This window comes from Lepisosteus platostomus, chromosome 12 (assembly GCF_059453375.1).
Source record: "Lepisosteus platostomus isolate fLepPlt1 chromosome 12, fLepPlt1.hap1, whole genome shotgun sequence".
NCBI lineage: Eukaryota > Metazoa > Chordata > Actinopteri > Semionotiformes > Lepisosteidae > Lepisosteus > Lepisosteus platostomus.
The window spans coordinates 2,071,809-2,093,310 of NC_142622.1; the positions used below are offsets into that span (position 1 = coordinate 2,071,809).

The 21,502-nt window shown below is 41.8% G+C and overlaps 1 long non-coding RNA gene across 1 annotated transcript; it reads left to right on the forward strand.

Annotated features, from left to right (window-relative positions):
• Positions 1-12,952: 12,952 nt before the first annotated feature.
• Positions 12,953-21,441, forward strand: LOC148650839 (uncharacterized). Its single transcript, XR_015925576.1, has 5 exons — positions 12,953-14,619; positions 15,214-15,330; positions 17,418-17,471; positions 19,062-19,369; positions 20,684-21,441. It is a non-coding gene; the product is annotated as an uncharacterized LOC148650839 (long non-coding RNA).
• Positions 21,442-21,502: the final 61 nt, after the last annotated feature.

Consider the following 21,502-nt stretch of genomic DNA (forward strand, 5'->3'; position numbering starts at 1 on the left):
TATTATATTTTCGGTCATGCGGTCTTTGAAGTGTGCCAGACCTTTACATGTGCTAATTAATTCCTTGTAGTTGTTTTTCAAATACGTCCTTGTGTATAGAAGTAAAAAATAGTGCTTCATGAGTTCAGCCAGGACACCAGAGTTGGCAATCATACTCTTTCAGACTGCCCTGTGATCTTTAATGGCAAGAGTGTTCTGTCTGTGGAAGATGCATTTTTTTTTATTAATGGGGAAAGAAAGACATTTTATAAATGGTCAAGACCGACCCAGCCTCTTCAGCATGCTGTGGATAAGAATTCCAGCAGATCACTCTTGGGATCTTAGGATACTTCATTATTAAATTGGAGAGACTAGTCTGTTATGTTTCTTTCCAGTTCAGCCCGATGAGGTCTGAAGCCATCTTTAATAGACAATAAATGGCTTTGATCTTTCCCTGCAATGCATTTTCTCCTGGCACAAGCCCTTATGGATTTGGACTTATCAATGTCTTTTTCAGGTTCTAGCTCTTGGAGATCGGGGGTGTATAGTTACTGTTTGGACAGGAAATGTACAAGGCTTTTCCAAACCCCACAAATGCACTGTGACTCAGAACCAGAATTCCCCAGGAACAGCAGCCGTTTGGCAGGTATTTCACCCTAGGCGTCATCCTGTAAGAGACTGATCCACTGATCCACCCCCACTGCACTCAAATGACTTTCTGCAGCTATTAAGTAAAAAAAAAGTGGAATTGTAAATATAGTGGTCTAATAGTTCTCAGAAATGCTGTTTAGAAACCATGGGAAACTACTGTTAAGTAATTCAGGTGGGTAGTTGCGTCGGCATGCGTAGGCTGCATAGGAACAAGTAATAGGTTTCTTCCATGCTGAAAAAAAGAAGAGAAAACACAACGTTTTGGCCGTGGAGCCTTCATCAGGTGTGAGCAACCTGATGACCCCTCACACCCGATGAAGGCTCCACGGCCGAAACGTGTTTTCTCTTTTCTTTTTTTCAGCATGGAATAAACCTATTACTTGTTCCTTTACTGTTAAGTAATACATGCTTTAAATGTGCTTCTCTTTAGGTTGAAATAACTTTTTGTGAACTCTTGCATTTCCATTATAATGTTCCCTTCATTCTCGTAAAGAAGTTGTGGCACAGACCGCATCTGCTGTATGTGGTACAAGATTAAGATGTCGTGTTGAAGAATAATACTCAGCACTTGTCATCACCAGGGATCCTAACGCAATTGACATAAGGGGACGCCCATTCCATTTCAGCTTCAACTGGGTGACGCACAGCAGCCTCCCTGCACAGGAACGGGTAACGGGTTTATTCCATGCAGAAAAGAAAACACAATGTTTCGGCTGTGAAGCCTTCTTCAGGCGTGAGCTTCTTCAGCCTGCCTGCACAGCCAATCAGGAGTGAGAAATTTCTTCACTTGCTGATTTAAGGAGATCAGTTAGGGTAGCCTGATTGTATGCAGGTCCCGAGTGCAGTACAGCCAGGATCTCAGCTTTATTTGTCCTCTGAAGCCGAGACATTTCCTGCAGTGGTGCCCCTGGTAACCATCACGAGGAGCTCATCAACCACAATCACAGAGCTGCTTCGTATTCCTGGCAGGAGTCTTGGCAACCTGCAGCCTATCCTGGAAGCATGGAGAACAAACTGGGACAGCGCCCTGGTCATTCGGGGCTCCAGGCTTAACACACCTATTTGTTTTGCACAGTCCTTTAGGTTCTTTAATGACCAGGTACAACAGTCCTGGTTGAACGTCTGATCTGAAGGAGAGTACACTACAGTGCAGTGCCCCCGAATTCTAATATGCACATCCAAACTCTGACTCTTCGCCGGCCAGGTGAAATGTAAAAGGATCTGTTTGACCATTATTTGTTTGTTCTGTTTTTCAAACGCCAACTGACTTGATTTTTACTTCGCAGTGAGGTCTGTGGTGTCGAATGTGGGGCCTGTTAGGGAAGTGGAGTAACTGAGCAGGTCTGCAGTGAGTCACACGGCTTCATCCTCGTTTAGACACTTCTTGAAGTCGAGGCCTGCTTGTCTTTGAAAACGCTTCGTGGACTCTTAACTCGTAGTTTGCACGTGTTCCCATTCGTATGTTGACATGTTTTAGGCTTCTTTTAGTACAATTCTCAGCTGAATTTAATTTTTGTATAGCGTTTTTATTGCTTGAAAGCTCTGCGTTTTGAATGATACCAGTGCTTTTCTTTTTCAGGGTAATATGTGGTGCAGATTTATTGCCGTGTCTTGTCCCTTGGAGGACTTTGGAGCTCAAAGAAAGTGTGTCCCTGCTTGTAAATCCACTGCTTCATTACCGCTGTAAATCTAGAAGCTCCAGAGCACATTCTCTCTGAAATGTATTAGCAGTGGAGCCTTTCATGTACCTGGTTCTTGGCTTTTATCACCTGACAGGCCTGACACATGGAGAGGCAGGTTTCACTAGTCTTGCCAGGATCTTCAAGGAGCCACTGGAAAAGGTTCAACTTTGTGCTTGAGAAAATCTCGGCAGACTGATAAATTTCAGTTTTATTTTTGCTTTTGAAAACGTGCGCCGGTTCCCAGAACGCACTACTCTGGCTCTTTCCCCCCCCCAAAGACCGACAGGCTCTGAGAATGTTGTTTTTTTTCCCTCCTGCTCTTCAGTTTTAGGCTGGCCGCCAGCGAAGCTCGTGCTTTGAATTGTTTGCCCCGTGTTTTTCCATCACCTGTGCATGCTCCTCGGCTGGGCTGCTGTAGACACCTGACGCGCCTGAGCCGACTCCGCTAGCCGATGCTGCTGTGGCCGGATGATTAATACGGCGTGGGGGCTGGTGAAATAAATCTGTTGAAGCAGCCCTGATGTAAAGCCCCATGTGGAAGGAACTGCCAGCAGTATATTGCTGAGGTGACCTCCTGACACGAAACAGAGCCTGCTCTTTCTGAAAGCTGGGAGGTGCAGGAAAAAATGAAATTGAGCTTAAGGATTAAAATCGACTCTTCCCTCCTCCCCTCAACCTTTGTGTCTAGCTTGGGTCACAGAAATTCACATGTACATGCTCTTCTAAGTTCACATATACGACACATAAGGAAGTAAACATTAGAAATGGCTGCCAAAACTTTCCCTTCTCCCAACTGAATCTGAATTTTATATACACCTGTTCATGTTTCAGGCTTCTTCCTCAGTTTGTCTGACTTTATCAGCGGTTTCCCAAACACATTTGTTGAGTGAAAATATTCATACTGTTAGATCCTATACGTTTTCTCAGACAGGCAGCACATGGTGTCTTAAGTTTAACTGGAACATATTTAACCAGTGCAGGCTTGATTTAAGTGATCTGCCTCACTCCAAAACTTCCTTTACATGCATATTTATATAATTTACAAATTTTGTTAAAAAAAATACAAGAAACTAATAATTTAATAACCTAATTTTTTATAAGGGTCACCATCCCAGATGGGGAAATGCAGCTGTTTGGATTGTGAATTGGATTTTAAAATAGACAGGCTACAGACGAGATGAAAATTTAAAATGAGGTGATGTAATCGGTGGAGTACCACAGATCCCTATAGTGGGACCACTGCTTTTCCTCATTTATGTCAAAGATCTACAGCAGATTATAGAATAGTAAACAAGTCAAATTTGCAGATGATACCAAATTGGGAGGACTAGCAAACACTAGAAGCAGCAAATGAAATTCAAAAGCACTTGAATTTCACAACTGGACAAACGTGAGAGACGACTTTTAATGCAGGATAGGGCGTGCAAATGGTGAAAACAAATTATAAATACAAAATGGGAAACGCTGAGCTAGAATAGGCTACTTACAAAAAGTCCTTGGTGTCTGAGCTGATATCATTTACAGTAAACGTAGACAAGATTGTTGAAAGTGGACAATTTAAATCAAGGAGTCATATTCAAATTGAGTAATGCACAAGTAAGACTTTTAAGACTCATTTAAAATATTGTGTACAGTCCTGGTCACCAAGGTAGAGAAAATATTTCCATTCTGGATGCAGCTCAGAGAAGAACAACAGGCTATTGGGGCTTTAAGGAAGCGTTCTACACTAACAGGCTGAGGGAACTGAACCTTTTTAGTCTTGAGCAGGGAAAAATAAAGAGGGGACCTGACACAAGTATTCAAAATTCTCAAGTTCATTGACAGTCAACTCATCTGATTTCTTCAGATTGACCTGTAAGAGCTCTGACCTAAAAGAGAACATGGCAGAGGTATTGAACGGATTGCACAGAAGATCATTAGAGTTTTTTTCCCACTTTAAGTTCTTACAATAAAAATGTCCACTTTAAAGGACTGTTTCCTACACAAATGAGAAGTTTTCTTCTCACTTTAAAATGAGTTCCTGGAACATCCAGGAGAAAAAGTATTCTTGCCATCACGTTGCAACTGCATCCGAACAACAACATACATGTAGAAAACGGAACTAAGAAGTTAAACTCCCAATTGTACAGTAAGCTCTTCCAGCGAGTCCCCCCAGTGAGAGGTGCCTCGCTCTTCGCTTGTAAGTGACAGTTCGCTTCTCGAGTCAGTCATCACCCAAAAGAAGAGACCCAACTCCCCAGCAGGAGTGCAGCTAGCAGGCTCATGTAATTTACTAGTATTAAAAAAAAATACTCAACATCTGAATTTTCCTATAAAGATGAAGTCGATGGTTCTTCATGTTACAAATATTCCTCCTTTAACATCCGTCTTTCCACCCGTCGTCTGCTTTAACACTTCGGGGCTCAGAGCTGCCCAGCTCTCCCGCGGCCGGAGTTCACCTGCCTGGCCTGAGGCCGGCCCGCCTGTGTGGAAGCCAGAGCCACGCCTCCTCACACTGCCGTCACCAGCGTCTTTACGTGCAGGCGTGAGCGACAGACCTAATACTTTTCAATGATCACAGCACATGATTTATAGAAGCCTCATTTTCTGTACACCAAATATGAAACAGTGCAATAACGGAGCACATCAGCATTGGTACAGAAGAGGTGCATGTATAATGCAGGGTGCGCACTTGTCCTTGGCAAATTACTCCACACCCGGAGGCGGCCGAGTTCACGGCAATCGGGAGTCCGAGGTGATCACACTAACAGGCTCAAGGACAGGGGGAGACCCATTAACCTCTTTAAATAAATTTCACAACTACATAGAGTATGAACACGTGATGTGTACATAAAGATATATAGCAGTGGCAAGATAACATGATCATGAGTCACGTTACCTTCATGCGCTGATGGGTCTCTTTTTATGTGACAATGTGATCAAGCAGGGTTTTGACAGGCTGCAGCTGTTGTTCTAGTCTTCTAAGCTAAATGTTAGCCTTGCCAGCTTGACTAGCATTAATCTGCTTTGTGTGCTCTGTAGAACTAGTTCTTTTTTATGAAGTGATATATGTTCCAGATGATTTTTTCTTGAAGACCTCTGCACTGAAGAAATTTTGGAGAAATGTATCGTGAGTGATAGGAAACTGGTGAGAGATACAGTAGGTCAAGAGGAAAGTCCACTACCACTAACAGCAATTTACAAAAATGGCCCCACTTGGAAAACGGCCAACATATTTGCCGTGAAGTGTCTCTGGATCAGTATTCATGAAATACACCTGCCTTTAAGCATCTTGGGTGCCCTGGCTTTACTGCCCACCTCCCACTTTCTGACCAAGCGTGGCTGTTGCCTACAAAAAAGCACAGTGTTTCTGATGATAAACTGCATGTGGTAGACATGCCACACCTGCTTTGGGGGTCTGTTCAAACACCCTGGCGATGTTGAATGGAAGCAAGGTACTGAATCCAATGGACATTACCAGGATAATTCCATAAGTAATTCCACAGTACAGTGCTTCTTCCTCCACTAAACTGAAGTACCTTTACATCGGTTTTAAGTCCTTCTCCTGTTTTTTCCCTGCTTGTTAAGCAGGTTTCACCCTAATCAGGGAGGGTTACACCATCTCTTGCCACTGGATTTGTTTGGAACACTGTGGTGTGATGAGCCCTCCAATCCTTCCAGGGGGATAAGAAGAATCAGCATCTTTGAGGAAATCGCCTCAATCCAACTGGTGGAAATCCTGCAACTGCTCTATGTATTTGATTTTTTTGGATCCAAATGAAGGCGTTCAAGCCATTATGGAACTACAAAATAATCTGCTCTTGGACTGGCATGATTGACACTGGGAGGAGCACCACACCGTGAACACTGACAGTAGCACTGGGAAGGTGTGCGTGAGTTTTGGGTCTCAAGGAAAGTGGTTGTTGTGTGAATGTTGAGGCACCTCGTTTCCTTGGTGTTCAGACTGTCTCAAAGGCGAGGCCCTGTGTGACTCAGTGCGGTGTCAGAGGAGCACAGGAAGGCAGAAATGTAACACTAGCGTGAATTGTCACGGTCAATCTACTACACCACAGACACTCCAACAGTAAGAACATTAATCAAGAACAAAAAAGATTCACATTCTAATTCAAGCCAAGTGGTGCTGGGTTTTGGAAAACAAACCCTTACATTTTGAAAAACGTTTTGTCCTGAGAGTATATGAAAACTTCAGCCCTGGTATTCATCAGCTGTATTGGCTGTGATTACTTGGAAGATTAACTTTTCCCTGTTCTGCTTCTCACAGAATAAAGGAATATCTCTTATTCTAGCAGCCCAGAACAATGTATGTACTGTAAATGTACTTGATATAAAATATCTTCAAAGCATCCAATTTATTTTGGTCAAAGAATCATTTTTTAAATGTTTCTGCTCTTTCTTGATGATATGTGAAGTCTGCGCTTACATTCAAAACTACAAATAAGAGGAGGCTATTTGGACCCTCTAGTTTGATAACAGTTGCCAGTAGCCATAATTCTATACCTTTCTAATTGGGGCATAATCTCCAAGATCTTTTTCAAAAAGTACATTGCATCAATTACATTAAACGTTATCCAGATGTCCTCCCGGTCATTAATTTTGTCTAAGTTGATAATAAGATCTGATCTTAAGGATGTGAATGAAGTGAAGATCTTCTTTTACAAACACCTACACAAATCACTTAAAATGCAGTAAGACACAGTACATACTCAAGTAATCATATTATTCTCTACAGTTTTTTAACACAGCTATCAGATGCTGAACATGCAATTTCCACTAGGCACTGTGTAAAACACAGTAGGTATGTTTTTGCTTTGATTGTAACCAAAAGTTTCAATGTAGAGTTATCTGGTCTTTCATTTGATATACTGTGTTTGGTTCCCCTGTATGACACACACACAGTCTGGAACAAGAACCTCACTGATTTATACTAAGTATATCTCTAATTTATACTGCTCTCTTGACCAGCTTAGTGCTTTAAAAGGAAGATTAGAAGGATCTGAGAACATTCGGAATTGCTACTGGTCTCAGTGTGTCATAATTGCGGTGTAATTGTAACAGTCTAACCGACCCTCAGTGTGGAACACGGTGCACTACATTTACCATGCAAATGGACTGGTAATTATGACATTTCAATGCACAATAATATTTTAATTAAGTGCATAAGTGCATCCTTTAGGTGCACGATGTATCTAAGGAACTAGTAAATGTTAATTCCACACGGAAAAGTAGAAAGAAGTTGCACAACATTTTGGCTGCTGACCCAAGTTCTTTAAAGAGCTGAATCTTTCATTGAGAGAAGGGTCAATATGGGATACAAGGAAATTCTGGAGAAGGAGTCCAGAAATCCCTATAGAAAGATGCAGGCAGAAGGGTCAGTGGAATCATGGCTGGGAGGGGTGAAAGGGGGGACTGTCAGCTTAGAGAGATTCTTGATCCTCATGGCTCTGTGCCAGTCTGCTTCCTGTCTCACTGATGTGAACGGCAGGGGGATCCAGTACATGAGGGTACTGGACACACAAGATGTTCTGTGGGTGATTCTGAAGTGGCCCGAGGGGCCCTGTACACGGTATACCTGGCACTGGATGAATGCTGGCCCGTGATGCAGCAGCTCCTGTTACTGGAGAAGGTGCTGGTGTGAATGGTCGCTGTGGGGGGTTGTGGGAGCTGTGGACCAGTAGGTTGGGCACATTAGGTGGTCGGTGGTATGAGATGGAGGGGCAAGGGGGGTTCTGGGAAAACGGTTCCAGCTGAGGGGTCTCCCTGAAAAACAGAGAAATCATCTTTTTCTGATCCAGGGAACAGAAAGGAAGTCGGCGTCAGGGAAGCAGCAGTGCAATACAGTTCTGAGTCTGAAAGTTATTCTTCAGGTTGATGTTTGGCTCGAGGGGGGGGCCTGCAGGTACAGCGAGTAGGGTATCCCCTGGCAAGGAAGGAATGCTTTAACATTTTAAGGGCTTAATTTTGCAGGGCTGTGTCATTACTGCAGAACTGCAGATGAGTAACACCCCGTGGGGAGTGTGCAGGAAGAAACGCTGCAGGATCAACTGTAGGATCTTGCCTGAGATGGGATGATAACTTATTTTCTGAGATCAATGTGTGTTGTAAAGTTTAGAGTGGGTGAGAGAAACAGTGAAGAGACACTGACTCAAACGGTGCCAAGAGAGATGTCCTCTTTGAAGTTTGGCTGTTATACTCATCCGTCATGGGCTTTGCTTATTGTAAGCATGAGGACAGCAGCTGCAGTGACACTCCTGGATACAAATGGGTTTCTGTGGTACCGTACAGTTTCTGCAGACTGTAGTGGCTGTCCAGCGTCACTTATAGTGAAGCCGTTAGCAAACAAAAAAGAAAGCCTTGGAGAATCGGACCTTTGCTCTGAAAAATGGTTCTGTTTGTAGGAAATCTGAGTGGGCTGAAACATGGTTCCCTGCTGAGCTATCTCAGCAGAGCACAACATCCTGGCTCCACCTGATAGTCACTGTGAGTCATCGGCTTACCCACACAGCACGCCATGGCTTTGTTCCTCTTGCTGTGAGCAACACAGCAGGCCAGCAGGTCCACGACTGGTTTACAAAACGTTAATTGCCTCATTATTGTAGGTATTTGCATTCCTGTGTGTTTGTTCTGTATCGCTGTTATGTAAACAACATTTATTTTCCATTTTGGTTGAGGCTGAAGGTTAATTGTCTAAGGGTTCAAAGCACACTTCTAACAGTATTTTTGTAAGATCCCACAGCAGTGCTCATAAGAGTAAGGGTGTTAACCCCAGTGTCTTTGGCTAAATTCCTCTCTGGGCTTGAACGGTCTGACCTCCCCGAAGGGCCCTGTACATTCCACAGGTGAAGTCATTTCTCTCTCCTCTACCTGAGCTGCTGGTGCAGAGTGGCTGCTGTCTTTCACTCACGTGGGAGCTGGTCGAATTGGGTGCCCTCCTAAATGTAAAACATCCCAAGATCAGTTGGGGTGAAAAGTGCTATAAAAATGAAATGGATTACAGTTGTAAATTGTCCTTCATTCTCCTAAAGCATCTTAACATTGCCATTTGTTTTTCTTCTACGGTCTTTTCTTCTTTGCACAATAGGTAACTTGGCATAACTTTATCCATGTACTCTTTGAAACAAACTGATGTCATAAAGTAATTTTATTTTCTGGTTAAATTTAAGAATGCCCATATAACTAACCACAATTATTTTTTATTACATTGGATACTTTTGGACAGCATGTGCCAGAACTGTATTGCTTATTTCTTTTAGAAGAACTTGAGACAGTTTGCAAACATAAAAGGCCATTTCGTTGCTACAGTAGTAGCTAATTGATTCAAGGATCTCACCAAGCTGGTTCTTATAAGAATCCAGGTACCCAGCATCACGGCTGGGTAGTTTCCAGACTTTCACAACCCTTCACATAACGATGTGCCTCTTCATTGCTGATTCTGAAGATCATAGGTTTTAACTTTGTCTGCCTTTGAGTATTAAAAATATTTGAATCAGGTCTCTGGTCTCATACAGTCAGGACTTGCTGTGTTCAAGACCAAAGACATTCAATTATTTTAGCCTGTCATAGCAGGTCAGGGCTCAGCATTTCAAAGTAACTTATCCATGATCAGTCTTGTTTAAAGCTACTCTCTGTTTGTACACCAGTGTACAGTGCATGGGGAGCTGAAGAAAGCACATCACAGATGAATTCTTCAAGAAGTATCAATATTGTAATTTATCCAGTCTGGTGTGGAAAAGATCAGGTGAGGCACTGAGTGTTGAATCCTCGAGGGTAGTGTGGTATTGAATGTGTCATGTGAGTAAGGGACAATCTCCACTGAATGTGATACAAATTGCGGCTTAGAAGATGCATCAACAGAGGAAGCAGACACAAGGTAAGGAGGTGTTTCCGGCTGCATTCAGAGTGAGTGACACTTTGTGGCTCGGAGTGGAAGGGGGGTCAGTGTTTCTACATTCCTATTGTGCTTCAGTCAGAACACTGCATAATACTGACTCAAGCCTGCCCAGAAACTCTTCGGAGTAATTCTGCATCTCAATTCTCAATACAGTATCTCCGTCTGCTATCAGTTTTTAATGAAGGCGATTCCTACAGTCTACAAGGTAGTTTTCATCTGAATGTTGTTGACGATTCACTATAAAAGTCAAGTTCTGTACAAACACCCATACAAATAAGTGTAATGGTTCACAGTGCGTGCCTGTGGTAATTCTTGTTAAACATGTGACAGTATATTAACAATTACAGTATATTACAATATTTACCTCTGGTGAATGCAATCATTTTAATGCATGACGTTTAGTCAAGGCATTGTAAACATCCATATCATTACAACATTTCTTTTAACGTATTTTTTAACAAAATTGATTTACACCCAAGTCCTGATTAAATTAGCAGTTTCAAGTGCTGCTAATCTGCTACTGTATACAGTATACTAAAGGTTACTTTTCAGTTCAACATAATGTCACAAGAGCCATGTCTTAGACACCTGTACTGTAACAATGAGGAAAACCTTTTGCACTTATACTACTTTTACTACTGTATATGCGAGATAAAGAAATTTGAAAACATGGTGAAGAACTTCAAATTTTACAGATCATCTTAGAAAGACCTGTGTAGTCAGTTTCTAAAAGAGCATTTCCACTGATGTGAACTAAAATAAACAATGTTTCTACATTGGTCATGTGTTAAAAAGGAGGGCCAGCAGACCTAGATCAGTGCGATCTTGTACGTACTGTACAGGCCTACTGCAGGAGCCTACAGCTGACGAGACACGGCCATACTAACTGAATCTGGCCATCCTATCCTCTGTCAGAGTTTCCAGACCTGCCTTTGAACCCAGCACATGAAAGAGGGAGCTTTTTATTGGAAGTGGCCATCAGTGTAGGGCTTGCCTGAAGCCTTGATTGATATTATAAGGGCTCACATACAGTAATTATCCTGGGGACTGTCTATGATGATTGGTCCTGCACATGTGTCCAAAAGTTAAGTCATAAAAATGCTAAGTGCTCCCACAGTTTGACCTGTACAATTCCCTTCAAAAACATTTTCCTTTTTTTGCAAATAGATTTTCATGTGAGCATTTCTTGAACTTTTGGCACCTTGGCATTTTGCATTACATATTTTATCGACGGAATGTTTGCAGTCCTTGTTCTTTATTTTTGATTTGATTAAATAAGAGCCTTATATGCATGATTCCACTTTTACATTCAAAATTATATACTTTATATAATACCCGCTCACAGCCGAAACATTGCGTTTCCTTTCTTCTCTTTTCAGCAGGGAATAAACCTTTTACTTGTTTCCATGTACTGATTAGTACACAGAAGTTCACTACATGCTTGAATGATGCTGAAAGTTTTTCCACTGTTAATGCAATCACTGTATGTGGTAACTGGCATCGTGAAGTGTGTTAGTACTCTCACAAAATTATAGCTTTGCACTGAAATGAACTTGACAGTATAGTGATGGCTACTGGGCTAAGGACAAGAACAAAGGCTACAATAAGACATACAGAGACAGAAAGGTAAAATAACAAGATGCAGATTTACAGTCTACAGTACTTGTCCCTTACATCTAGTATACAGACGATAACCATGAACTGTCAACCAAGGTCTTTGCCACTTCCTGTCCATGTTATTTAACAGTGACTGCATGTATACACTATTTTGTTAAATGTGAGTTTTGACTGCAAAATAAGATCTGATGATGGCTAACTGGTGAATTTAAAAGTCTGTGGTCAGTTCATTTCCAGCTACAGGTGTGAATCGTTGACTGCTCAAGGTTTTAAATGTACTGTGGTAGTGAATCCGTCTCTGGGTCAGAGTCCAGACATGACCAACTGCCTTTGTTTTTCTGGTATGGCCACAACATTTTCTGTAACACATTTTTGAATATTTGTTTAAACGTGATAGTTAAATATTTAAAAAAGATTGTTCCTTTTCAAATATTTAACAATGAAACATTTTAGTAAAGGAAAATCTGCAGTGGGTTTAAAGGCCATAACTGGGCTGGTGTTTCCAGCACTTTAACACTAAACTGTGAATAGGTTACATATAGTGACCTAGTGAGACCTAGCTTTCTCTGATATTTGTTTCACTGTAGCTCTGAACTACATAGGTTAATTAACTTATTTAATCAGGTTGGAACAAAAAACCAGGAGAGACAGTGCTGTAAATAAAGATGTCATGGACAACACAGCGAGATAATACAAAGATCTCAGTATAATGTAATTAAACTAAATATGAAAATATTTACCTTATTAATTTAAAATGAACAAAGGAGAAAAGATTACAGTATATGGGAAATCTCATGATGAAGGTGGGAATCAGCTGATCACAGTTGGTCTGCGGCTGACTGACTGGCCCACACAATCAGCTCCTTTATCAAGTACATTTAATTACATAAACAGCAGTTGTAGAATACAGATGCAGAGGCAACCCCTTGAACCTAACTTATGCGGACAAGTGATTATGGAATTCATAATACTAGCAAGTGACTCATTTTCAGACTGCCTACAAAACATGAGCCGATTCCCAGTTCAGTAATCAATGGATATTGTTTGAAATTCTTTCTCGGCGTTATAAATATAAAGCCTTCATTGAAATTAAACACTTGCCAGATAAATCCTTTATTGCGAATCCTACTGAGATTCGATTGACTTTTTGCCCTTTGAACTACAGGTTCCTGCTGAGCTCTCTGCCAGGGGATGTGGCTGCCTGCTGCACTGTCAGAAACGTGTTCGCCACCCCCCTGCTGCTCATTTCCCAGGAGCTCACTTGCTCGCGGCTCCGTCATGCGATCAGTTACCAGCCTGATTTATGTGAGAGGCAGTCCTGGCGCTCCACTGAGGAGGATGACTCAGTGTGTTTGTAAGGCGATTTAAACACACACCAGATAGGGACACACTGGAAGCTCTTTCATTCCCTCCAGCATAGCAGGATGCTTTTTTAGCACAGAATAGATTGGGAAACTGCTTAAAACACCAATAACGTGATTCATAAATGTGTTAATACTTTATGGGTACATCATAAACCTAATTCTGGGTAATGTACCATGATTCAAAACACTCCTAAACTTTTGTTGTGATATTTAATGACGTGGAATTCAGTGTGTTATACTAATATATGAGGACTGAATACTGCTACTGCAATCATGTGGACAGTGTTTACTCTGCATTGCCCTCTCGACCTGCTCCTGGGCCAGACCTCACCCACCATCTATAAGACTCAGAAGAGTAAGGTCTCAGGTACCAGGTCTGCGGAGCTGGTGAAGAGTGGGATCAGATAACATCTTCTGTATTATTAACCACTGAAGAATTTGTTTGAGGAAGAGTGGCGTTATGACAATGTTTTATTTGGGTTTTCACTCTGAAATATTGGGCGCAATGTTTAATACTATGCAGGGGTGGTATGTACTATTGACATTTTTATTGTATTTTCTAAAGGGAGGAATTCGTAGATAGTGTTTGGGAGGGTTTACGATTTTTCTTTTTTTTTGGTGGGGTTTTGGATAACTTTTGGTGGTTGTTTCTTCTTCAGTTGGCTTAAGGAAGTATAGTAAAAGTCAGAAGTCACCTCTGCCCATGGTGGCTGGTATCATTTTTTGCGCCAATGATGCTGAGCTCTTGGCTTCCTTCTCTCCTCTGATGTCTCTTCCTATGCTGCTGAGAGTCAGAGTCATCTCCTCCCAGATGTGCTCCTGTCATCTTAAGAGCAGCCTCTCTGATCCTCGCTCTTCCTCCTGAGAACCCCTCTAACTCTAATCCTCTGGGCTCCACCACCCTCTTCCCCTTCTTGTCTACAAATATCGCTGGTGTCACTCTTGACCTCTCCTTGCACACTTCTCCTCTGGCAATGTCCTGCCTCTTCCTCTTGAGCAACAGTCACAGAACCCACCCCTTCCTTACCAACTGTTCTGCACAGCTCCCATTCCGAGCCCTGGTGCTCTCCCTCCCAAACTACTGTGTCTCTTGGCTGGCTTCCCTGCCAGTGCTTTCCACCCAGTCCAACTCCATCCAGATCTCTGCCTTTTCTCTTCATTACTTTTCACATGCTACTCCATTACTCCAATTCCTTATCTCTCCCTGCACTCCCTCCGGCCTGCTCCTCTCCTCCTCTCCTGCCAGACTATCTGTCCTCCCCCTCAACTCCCCCACTTGCAGAGACCCCTTTCCTTCTCCGCCTTCTCCCCTCCGTGCTGGAATGAACGTCCCCCAGGAATCAGGAGAGCTCAGTCCCCGACCACTTTTCGGCGCCTGCTCAAAACCCATCTGTTCAGGCAGCACCTGTGATCTCTCAGCTCTCAAGTAGACCTTTCAGTAAGTCTTCCACTTTTACATTAAATACATTTAATTCTCATTTGGTAATGAAATTCACTGGTTGCACTTATGCACTGGAAATATGGGTGTCTGCTTTGCTGCTTTTCATCCACACAACCTATAATTACTTGTAATTATTATGGTGCTTGCAGCTATTGTATTTTTATAGTATTTGCTCATATTTGTAATCCTATCTATTGTTTCGCTCTGTACCTGAATGTAACGCAAAATTTCATAAACACTGCAAGCTGCCATGGATAATGCATGTCATCATCATCATCATCGTTATATAGTCCTCATTAATAACTGCAGGCAGCAACAATAGTGTCTAAAGAGCAGAGCTTGTAGAACACTACATCAAACATTGACTGGAAACACTGTCGTCTTCTTGTTTGTTCCAAACTGGTGTTGGGGTTTAGCATCATATAAATATCCACGAGAATTCGTGTTGGAAAAAAGTAAATTCTCCCTGCCTGAGGAGTAACCCCTCAAATAAAATCTTTAAGTGTATTACAATGATGACTTTAGCACATGGCAATGCTATGGCAGGAAGTACTATGTGCCCTTTCTCACCATTTTTTTTTATTTTCCCAGGAAGAGAGGAAGAGGACATTGAATCAGTATCCCTGTAAATCGCACCATCACAGGTTCTGCTCCTGGCTCAAAGTCATCAGAGATTCTTAACAGGTCTGGGGAAAGACACATTCTGGGGTAAGGGCTCTCAGATACGATATAGTCTTTAGAACACAAATATATTTATACTGAATACATTCAGTATTAATATCATTATAGTAATACCATCCCACTATTATGGTCTAGACAAACCATACAGCAGGTTTCACAAGAATCCCATCCCCATATTTTTTGAGACACCTTATGTGACATGAAAGGGACACATGCTGTTGCAGTGCTGCTCAGGAGGTCACGGTTTCTGCTCCGGCAGCCATGTGTTCATGGTCAGGGAGGTGATGGCAGGAACCCGGATTACTGTCGGTACCTGGGGTGGGCATCATGCCACATGCTTGCACCACTAAAACATCTCGGCCGCTTTTTGTGGTAGACCAGTAGGACAGGAGTCTGTTCCCACACCCCCAGCCCTGAAAAGATCACATTAAAATCCTTTCATGTCAAAGTTATTAAAGATTACTTTGCTTCCTGCATGGTGTTTAACCTTTCGCAGACTGTATCATGCCATGGGCAAGTGAATTTAGAATACAGCAAAAAATACTGAAATAGATACAATACAGGACAAGATGTCTGAAACGTAATGCTAAATAGCTCATACTTCTGGCTGATCAGGGGACATGAAAGGCTGGAGTTTGGTTTTCTCCAGAAAGTCTTGTTGCCTTTACCTGTGGACAGTGACGTTAATGAGGAACTTAACATTCAGCATCCATATCTTGTTTTGTCTCTGTAATGTTGAATGCAGTGGAATGGGAGTTAAGACCGGCAATGGCAGTAAAATGTTGCAAATCTTTTGCCTTCTATTATACTCCCAAACTCATATCACATTTTAAATCTTACTTACTTCACTCATCTTTTTCCCCTTCCATTACTGTATAAATTGTCACAAGTCGGGTTTTGGTACTTTGTGACAAATGTCGGTTTAAAGAAATTGCAGTTCATGGTGTTATGTAACATGAAGGGTAAGGCCTACCTGGTCATTTCCCTGTGAACTCAGAGGAATAACAGATGAGATGTGTGGATTTGCAAAAAAAAAAAATTATTTCTGGATGTTACAAATATATACTGAGAATACTCATACCTGCAACTCAGTACTGAAATACCAGTACGCAGGGATTGATTAAAAATGACCTCAATGATTAGTGCCTCCATATGGAGAAACTGAAACTTGGATCAATAAGCAAGTCTGAACATCTTCAAGATGATTAGGTGAAAGGTGGACAGCGGTCTGCATTCAGTAGCCTTTACTCGTGTTGGGCAAATCCAAACAAAGAGTTGCAGTTTATTTTTTCAATCACTAAATCACTACCAAATTTTTTATACATTTCACGTACTGATGCTCTACTCATGTAAATAATGGTAGCATTGGACCTTTTCTTAGTGTTTTGTTAGGGGAATAGAGCCTGACTTGAATTAAAAGGCCTGATTAAGCCTTTAAGAAATTCAAACTCCCAGTAATATCTGCTTAAGGTCTGTGTTAAAAGGCTTACCCTTACAATATCATTAAACATGATACGTGCAGGAAAATAACAACCTGGGCCCCAGAAACAGGGAAAATGTCAGTCTCTGAAATAAATAAAAGTATTTCCAGTTCAGTACTTCCTGAACAGAGGGCAATGTACAAGTCACACAGGGCAGCTCTCGTTAGCCCTTGTAACTCTAGTCCGAGTAACTGATTGCAGTCTTGACTTCTGGTTTTGGAGGAAAACCGTCCTGTGTGCCACCTACAAATCATTATTATGAACAGAAGCATTCTTATGTTCTCTGGGGTATAGATTGCTTCATTTAGTTCCCTTCCATGATGTATGCCAAGGGCAAGAAGTCATTTAGCCTTTAATTTATTGGTAAGATGATTTACAGCTGCAATATAAACACAGTAGTGTCCCACTCTCCTCAAAGTGTACCCTACTTTAATAGTTTTATGACTAATGGCATGAAGGTGGAAAGCCTGGCAGCTGCTACAACAATTAAAAATGTAAAAGAAATGATAGCATTTACAGTGTTTGTCTCATGGAGTGTCGCCGATTCTGTAATTGCAAAACGGATTTCTCACTGTGCTACTGTAACTAGTCATGAGGTCATGAACAGGTCTGACACGAACACTTCAACCACAGAGCAGAGTCTGCACACTGGAGCCACCGCGGAACAACTCCCAGGGTGAGGAAAAGGTATGGTGAATAATTCTGAATTTACATTACGAATATGAAAATATCACAGCCTGAGAGTTGTTGACATATTAATGTTCATGAACATCACAAGATGATAAATTAATTTGCTTGCCCAAGCTGTACAGACATATCTATAGATCCCGAAGATTGCTATTGCCAGAAAAGCTTGCGGGTGGCTTGATGAGAAAAAAAAATCTAAAAACAAATAAACAGCTGGAACTTATACTTCAATTGAGGACTTATTAAACTTGCAGGGATCTTCGGATTAATGGTAAGGAGGTATCCGACTGTTTTGAATAATCATATTAGGTTTTCACAACTGCAGAAACATTAATTTAGAAGATAGTATGGTTTCTGCAACTTAAGGATATGTATACAAGGAATTTCATAGAATCGGTGTGTAAAAGTTAATTGGAATTCATCTGTAAATAACAGGAGAGATAAAATCTGGCTGATAAGGATGCAGGATAAGGAACCACTCAGAATTAGAAAAGGACATTAAGGGAAAATAATACTGGCTTAAATCTCTGCCCCAGCTTTTCACGGTCGGTGTGAAAGGAACTCTACAGTACCTCTTACAAAGTTTTCCCCTCTTCATCTGAGTCACCCATGCCTGGTTACTGGCCACAGTTGTTCCTTCCACCAGTAAGAGGTGTCAAACACTGAAACATTCACAGGCCGCCGTGACTCACGATGAGGAGTAGGCCGGTCTTTAGAAAAAAACCTTGGTTTCCTCAGGCAGTGTCCATATCCTAGAGTCGCTGTACACTCATTGTTTCCTTCAGAAGTGCTGAGACGGTTCCAGATGTAACTTCTTTCTCCAAGTCATGTCCGCTTGGCCCAGAGTGAAAGTGCACTTACAGTGCACTTCACAGGACAGGGTGGTTTTGTACACCCACTTGTTTTTGAGTAACAGGGAAATCACTTTTGCAGGAACATCTTAAGGATATACAGTATGTGATTTTCTCCTTTTCTGCCAGAAGAATGGTTGTGATGAGTTATTTGTCAGAGCTCTTAGCATGTTGCAGCATTAGGTACTGTTCTTTGTCATCCCCATGTCATGCCAAATTATTCATCCCTTTGCACAGCCCTTTGTGGTTCCCATGGCTAAAAAATAAGTCAAAGCCCATCATGCCTGTCCAAGACAGTGCTGGCCGATGTCACATCTGCTTCCCATATCACACAAAGTCAAAAAGCATTTGGACATTTTCTTCCCCAATTCAAGCACACAGTAAAATGATTTAAAGGTAACTTTCAATGTCCCTGCCTTGCTGCTCACTGGATGACAAGTAATAATTAACAGGGATTCGCAACAAGCGGACATGTGATGTGTCGTGAATATGCTGTGAGTATTCTCAGATTTGATGTGATCTCTATGTGATGGGAGCTCTCCTGCCTGGACCATCACATTGCTTGATGTCTTCCTCATCAACAGCTTTCCCTGCTGAGTCACATCTGACATACTGTACTCCACCCAGTATTTTGTGTCACTCAGCTTGGCTTGAATGCAGATATAGGAACCCGATCTTTGTTCACTGATGATAATGTCCCAAGGTAATCAGCCTCTCTCTTTTAATAATTCCTCTATAGGACTCTCATGCACTTTACGTGCTGGTGGGGATTCACTTCGTCCACCTCAGTTTGACAACGTGTGGCAGTCATTCTATGCCAGCAGCCCCACTGCACAGCAGCTCTGGTGCTGACGTGAGGGACTGGTGCCTCTTGTTACCACACACTGGGGCAGTAGTTTGAAACTTCTGGTCCAGGGCGCCACCTGCTGGGCTACCTGCACCATTTACAGTAGCAACCTGGTTTTCCTTGAAGATCTCCTGTCCCGGGACTGACCTGGACCATCCTTGTCCAGTTTTTAAGATCTGACAAAACTAGGATACAAGGTGGTAAGTACTACGTGAATCTTTTAAAATACTGTAGTAATAAGGGAAAATTTGATATACCATTTCTGAGTCTTATTCTTCCACTTAAGAGTGTTTGTTTTGATTCCAAAATAAATCAGAGTAAAAAAAAAACAGATTGAACTCACTCATGTGCTACAATTGCTCAAGCGCAGTGCCTTCTGATTTCGACATAACATTCCTTGTACTGTCCAGGAGTGAGCTTTCAACATCTTGTGTGCTGCCAGGTTGGTGTGGTGGTCTGTGCAACTGCTTTGCGGGTCTTGGGTCCTGTGGCTGAAGTATACCCTGCAATGGGCTGACATCCACAGCCTTGATTCCACCCCTGAGAGCATTCTGTGTGGAGCCGGCACGCTCTCCCTGTGTCCGAGCACTATTCCAGTGCTCCAGTCTCCTCCTTCCACATACCTTCCACGTGAATGGTGTCTCTAAATTGTGCCCCCTGTGTCTGCCAGGTTAAGCTCCAGCTCACTGCCACATTCAAGGAATAAAGCAGTTTCTCAAAACTGTCCATGTATGCTGACACACATTGTAAAAATTGCCGTCGAAGAGTGCCCCCATTTTTATTCTGATAAGACATGTCAGTTGTTCATTTTCTATACATGGGAGATGATATAAAACAGCATACCGCGTACGACTCTGTGAGATATGCCTAATAAGCACTTGTAGCATGTGAGTGAATGAAACCTACACCTTTCAAATAACTGTTATTTAGCCTTGTCTGGGAGCACTTAATGTCACACAGTCAAGGTAACAGAAATGCAGGTATAGGAGAAACATGGTGAAGAAAGAGAACAGAAATACTGAAATACCATTCAAGTTTCTGTGATGCCAGCTGTAACTTTAGGAGAAAATAATAATAACTGGTAACCCCCAGCCCCACCAAAAAAGAAAATACAGTCTTCTTTGTAGTATCAAAAATAATCAACATTTTTAGTTTTAAGAGGTTATAGCCTGTCTGTTGTTCAGTATTTTACATCAAGCCTGACCTAGGAATTTTACTCTACCTTGAATGAATCAGAGCGAGATGTCACCAAAATGTGCTTTCTCCACAATTCTGAAAATCTGCTCCTTGGCAGCTGTTTGTCAGACATACTCATGGAAGTCGAGAATAACAGAAAAATTTCAAGATCTGAATTGGTATGGTCTCAGATCACTTACCAGCAAGGACAAAAATGCACCCTATTTCAGGAAACGTTTGCCTTCTTAAGACCTGATTAGCTATCCTCGTGGTTTCCATTCTGACATAAAAAAATACACACATGAAATGTATAAACATTTGATTAACTGTTGTTTCAGCTGATTTCAACAGAGACAAATGTAACGGCCATACACGGACTCTAAACAATGGAAAGTTGAAGGCCTGTGTACTCTGTATGTTACAATTACATCGTCTGGCATCCAACAACAAGGATAGAGATTTCTGGCACATCACCCACCCAACAACAAAGACCCAAACCGAAGAGTCATGAAAGGTTTACACAGAAATATCAAGCTTCAATCACGTTTGATAAGTTGCAAATTGCAGCTAATGCTGCATTTGTTATTTCAGCTGCGGGGAATGACCAGGAGGAAGTCAAAAACGTCGCACAGGCATGAAACCGAAGAAAAAAAGTCTAAACAAAACAGAGTGAAACAGTGCAGCACACTGGACAATAACAAATCTCACTATGATTTGTTATTTGGTCCTATGGGGGACAGGAAGAATGCAGTTCCCAATCTGGATATATTCTTCCAGGAACATTACCAATCAAGGATCCGTTACCAACTGTTAATGGAATACTTGTTGCATCTTTACTTTCTTCCACAATGCCCTGACCACACTTGGACTCAATCTTCGCCTGAGGGAATGTACGCGTGCAGATGTGTGTACAGTATATAGCCATTGCCATGACTTACAAAGTGTGTACCCAGCATGCCATTACTCACGCCATCGAAATGTGGGCAATGTAAAATGCACCAAGAGACACAAAAAAAATCCATGAAAATTGAAAAAGAAGTCTCTTCTCGGTTGGCCTACTGATTCAAAAAAGAAAAGAGTAAAAACACACTGAAACATATTACATATTACATATATACATAAACATATTGTCCAAAACACCTTTTGGTTAACCTGAT